The following is a 4,912-nucleotide window of genomic DNA, read 5'->3' on the forward strand; positions in this document are numbered from 1 at the left end:
GTTTACAAGCACCGCGGATGAGATCAAGGAGCTTTATCCGACTTCCAGCGGCCGGTGCGCTCGCGCACTCCACCCGGCACCTCCGGGAGGCCGTGCGCGCGCGCCAAGTGGCCCAAAATAGCTCCAGCCCAGCGGATCTGCACTCCGCGGATGAGATCGCGGAGCTTTTTTCGACTTCCAGCGGCCGGCGCGCACGACGAGCGGACCCGGTGACGGTCCAGCTCCACCCGGTACCTCGCACGGCCCGCTTCTCCCCCCCGCGCGGACTTCCGAGCGCTCGGGGAGACGTTCGGAAGCCGCCGGTGACGTTGGAGCGGGGAAATACCTCCCTCCAGCGGACACGGCGAGTAAATACACCTTCGGCCAAACGGCGGGAGTAACTATGACTCTCTTAAGGTAGCGGCACTCGACATCTTTTTCGCGGTTCGTGGACGACCCGGCCGGTTCTCGGGGGTGCTTTTTCTCCTAACTCTCGACCCCCGAGGAGGCTTCCAGAGCCCCGGCTAAGCGTTTTACGCGGCCCGCTGAGCTTCCACAGCACCTCCAGCCGGTTCCACGGGTGCTTCCCTCCTCACTCATGACGCCCGAGGAGGCTTCCAGAGCCCCGGCTAAGCGTTTTACGCGGCCCGCTGAGCTTCCACCGCACCTCCAGCCGGTTCTCATGGGGCTTTCCTCCTAACTCTCGACCCCCGAGGAGGCTTCCAGAGCCCCGGCTAAGCGTTTTACGCGGCCCGCTGAGCTTCCACAGCACCTCCAGCCGGTTCCACGGGTGCTTCCCTCCTCACTCATGACGCCCGAGGAGGCTTCCAGAGCCCCGGCTAAGCGTTTTCCGCGGCCCGCCGAGCGTCCGGAGGAGCTCCGGCCGGTCCTCGGGGTGCTTTCTTCCCAACTATTGACGCCCGAGGAGGCTTCCAGAGCCCCGGCTAAGCGTTCTCCGCGTCCCGCTGATCTTCCCGGAGCTTGTAACGGGGAAATACCTCCCTCTAGCGGACACGGCGGGTAAATACGCCACCTCTCGCACTTAGCGCACACTCGCGTTGCTGCGCGTCCGATGGCACTCTGAGGCGGCCAAACGGCGGGAGTAACTGTCACTCTCTTAAGGTAGGCTCACTTGAGATTTTTTTAACCGTCCGCGGAGGCGAGCGGGACCACCGGGACAGCCGGGAGGCCGTGCGCGCGGGCCAAGTGGCCGAAAATAGCTCCAGGCCGACCGGATCGGCTAGTTGTAAGCACCGCGGATGAGATCGCGGAGCATTATTCGACTTCCAGCGGCCCGTGCGCTTACGCACGCCGCCCGGAACCTCCGGGAGGCCGTGCGCGCGCGCAAGTGGCCGAAAATAGCTCCAAGACGACCGGATCTGCACTTTACAAGCACCGCGGATGAGATCGCGGAGCATTATTCGACTTCCAGCGGCCCGTGCGCTTTCGCACGCCGCCCGGAACCTCCGGGAGGCCGTGCGCATGCGCAAGTGGCCGAAAATAGCTCCTAGCCGACCGGATCGGCTGTTTACAAGCACCGCGGATGAGATCGCGGAGCTTTATGCGACTTCCAGCGGCCGGTGCGCTCGCGCACTCCACCCGGCACCTCCGGGAGGCCGTGCGCGCGCGCCAAGTGGCCCAAAATAGCTCCAGCCCAGCGGATCTGCACTTTACAAGCTCCGCGGATGAGATCGCGGAGCTTTATTCGACTTCCAGCGGCCGGTGCGCACGACGAGCGGACCCGGTGACGGTCCAGCTCCACCCGGTACCTCGCACGGCCCGCTTCTCCCCCACGCGCGGACTTCCGAGCGCTCGGGGAGACGTTCGGAAGCCGCCGGTGACGTTGGAGCGGGGAAATACCTCCCTCCAGCGGACACGGCGAGTAAATACACCTTCGGCCAAACGGCGGGAGTAACTATGACTCTCTTAAGGTAGCGGCACTCGACATCTTTTTCACGGTTCGTGGAGGACCCGGCCGGTTCTCGGGGGTGCTTTTTCTCCTAACTCTTGACCCCCGAGGAGGCTTCCAGAGCCCCGGCTGAGCGTTTTACGCGGCCCGCCGAGCCTCCACAGCACTTCCAGCCGGTTCTCCGGGTGCTTCACTCCTCACTCTTTAAGCCGAACGAGGCTTCCAGAGCCTCGGCTAAGCGTTTTACGCGGCCCGCTGAACTTCCACAGCACCTCCAGCCGGTTCCACGGGTGCTTTCCTCCTCACTTTATAAGCCGAACGAGGCTTCCAGAGCCCCGGCTAAGCGTTTTACGCGGCCCGCTGAACTTCCACAGCACCTCCAGCCGGTTCCACGGGTGCTTTCCTCCTCACTCTTGACGCCCGAGAAGGCTTCCAGAGCCCCGGCTAAACGTTTTACGCGGCCCGCTGAACTTCCCCAGCACCCCCAGCCGGTTCCCCGAGTGCTTTCCACCTCACTTTCTAAGCCGAACGAGGCTTCCAGAGCCCCGGCTAAGCGTTCTCCGCGTCCCGGTGATCTTCCCGGAGGTCGTAACGGGGAAATACCTCCCTCCAGCGGACACGGAGAGAAATTACACCGCCTCTCGCACAGACGCGGGTAAACGGCGGGAGTAACTATGACTCTCTTAAGGTAGCCTCACTTGACATCTCTTTAACGGTTCGTGGATAAATACATGATATATACTACATATGATCGCATTTACAGCCAAATAATATAAAATGAGCATTCGGTTATAAACATTGTATTCATCAAGTTCATAGGTGATGTTAATATTTATATATTTAATGTTTATAGGTGATGTTAATATTTATATATTTATTTTGTACATCATGTTATACGACACTTGCTATAGGATCATGATGTGATCATATCGGCGGAAGTCGGCCCGGGCTCCGGGTGAAGAGGCCGAATTCTCGCCACTCGCGGCCGACCGGGGAACCAGCAGAGGCGGACGCATCACGGCGCAAGAGCCCTTGGCACTTAGAAAAAAATTGGCAAAAGTCGAGCCGCGCTCCAGGTGAAGAGGCCGAATTCTCGCTACTCGTGGCCGACCGGGGAACCAGCAGAGGCGGACGCATCACGGCGCAAGAGCCCTTGGCACTTCGAAAAAATTGGGCAAAAGTCGCTCCGCGCTCCAGGTGAAGAGGCCGAATTCTCGCCACTCGTGGCCGACCGGGGAACCAGCAGAGGCGGACGCATCGCGGCGCGAGAGCCCTTGGCACTTAGAAAAAATTTGGCAAAAGTCGCTCCGGGCTCCAGGTGAAGAGGCCGAATTCTCGCTACTAGTGGCCGACCGGGGAACCAGCGAAGGCGGGTAAGCTTTCTATGGAGCCCCGCCGGCTGGTCCGCGGGCCGAACGTGGTCCCGTCACCTACCGACAGCGGACGCCGATCCACGCCCGGCAAGGACCACCCAGAGGCGGACACGCTCTCCGACGAGCCCCGCCGGCCGGTCCGCGGCGGGAAATGCGCCCTCTGGCGGACACGCCGTTGTAAATGAATGGGCTTTGGCACTTAGTGCATTTTCGCAAAAGTTGAGCCGCGCTCCGGGCGAAGAGGCCGAATTCTCGCTACTCGCGGCCGACCGGGGAACCAGCGAAGGCGGGTAAGCTTTCAAGAGAGCCCCGCCGGCTGGTCCGCGGGCCGAACGTGGTCCCGTAAAGTACCGACAGCGGACGCCGACCCACGCCCGGCAAGGACCACCGAGAGGCGGACACGCTCTCCGACGAGCCCCGCCGGCCGGTCCGCGGCGGGAAATGCGCCCTCTGGCGGACACGCCGTTGTAAATGAATGGGCTTTGGCACTTAGTGCATTTTCGAATAAGTTGAGCCGCGCTCCGGGCGAAGAGGCCGAATTCTCGCTACTCGTGGCCGACCGGGGAACCAGCGAAGGCGGGTAGGCTTTCAAGAGAGCCCCGCCGGCTGGTCCGCGGGCCAATTATGGTCCCGTCACCTACCTACAGCGGACGCCGACCCACGCCCGGCAGGAACCACCGAGAGGTGGACACGCTCTCCGACGAGCCCCGCCGGCCGGTCCGCGGCGGGAAATGCGCCCTCTGGCGGACACGCCGTTGTAAATGAATGGGCTTTGGCACTTAGTGCATTTTCGCAAAAGTTGAGCAGTGCTCCGGGCGAAGAGGCCGAATTCTCGCCACTCGCGGCCCACCAGGGAACCAGCGAAGGCGGGTAAGCTTTCAAGAGAGCCCCGCCGGCTGGTCCGCGGGCCAATTATGGTCCCGTAACGTACCGACAGTGGACGCCGACCCACGCCCGGCAAGGACCACCGAGAGGCGGATAACGGCGCACACCGCGAACGGCGGGTGGCGGTCGCTGGGTGGCGGTCGGCTGGTGGCGGTCGGGGGGTGGCGGTCGGGGATGGTGCTTGGGGATGGTGCTTGGGGACCGGTGGCGCCGGAGGCGCACACCGCGAACGGCTGGTGGCGGTCGGCTGGTGGCGGTCGGCTGGTGGCGGTCGGCTGGTGGCGGTCGGGGGGTGGCGGTCGGGGGGTGGCGGTCGGGGATGGTGCTTGGGGATGGTGCTTGGGACCGGTGGCGCCGGAGGCGCACACCGCGAACGGCTGGTGGCGGTCGGCTGGTGGCGGTCGGCTGGTGGCGGTCGGCTGGTGGCAGTCGGCTGGTGGCGGTCGGGGGGTGGCGGTCGGGGGGTGGCGGTCGGGGATGGTGCTTGGGGATGGTGCTTGGGACCGGTGGCGCCGGAGGCGCACACCGCGAACGGCTGGTGGCGGTCGGCTGGTGGCGGTCGGCTGGTGGCAGTCGGCTGGTGGCGGTCGGGGGGTGGCGGTCGGGGGGTGGCGGTCGGGGGGTGGCGCTTGGGGATGGTGGCGGTCGCCTTGTGGCGGTCGGGGGGTGGCGGTCGGGGGGTGGCGCTTGGGGATGGTGGCGGTCGCCTTGTGGCGGTCGGGGGGTGGCGGTCGGGGGTGGCGCTTGGGGATGGTGGCGGTCGCCT

Source organism: Syngnathus floridae, unplaced genomic scaffold (genome assembly GCF_059516105.1).
Source record: "Syngnathus floridae isolate MCC-2025c unplaced genomic scaffold, RoL_Sflo_1.0 HiC_scaffold_159, whole genome shotgun sequence".
NCBI classification, from domain to species: Eukaryota; Metazoa; Chordata; class Actinopteri; order Syngnathiformes; family Syngnathidae; genus Syngnathus; species Syngnathus floridae.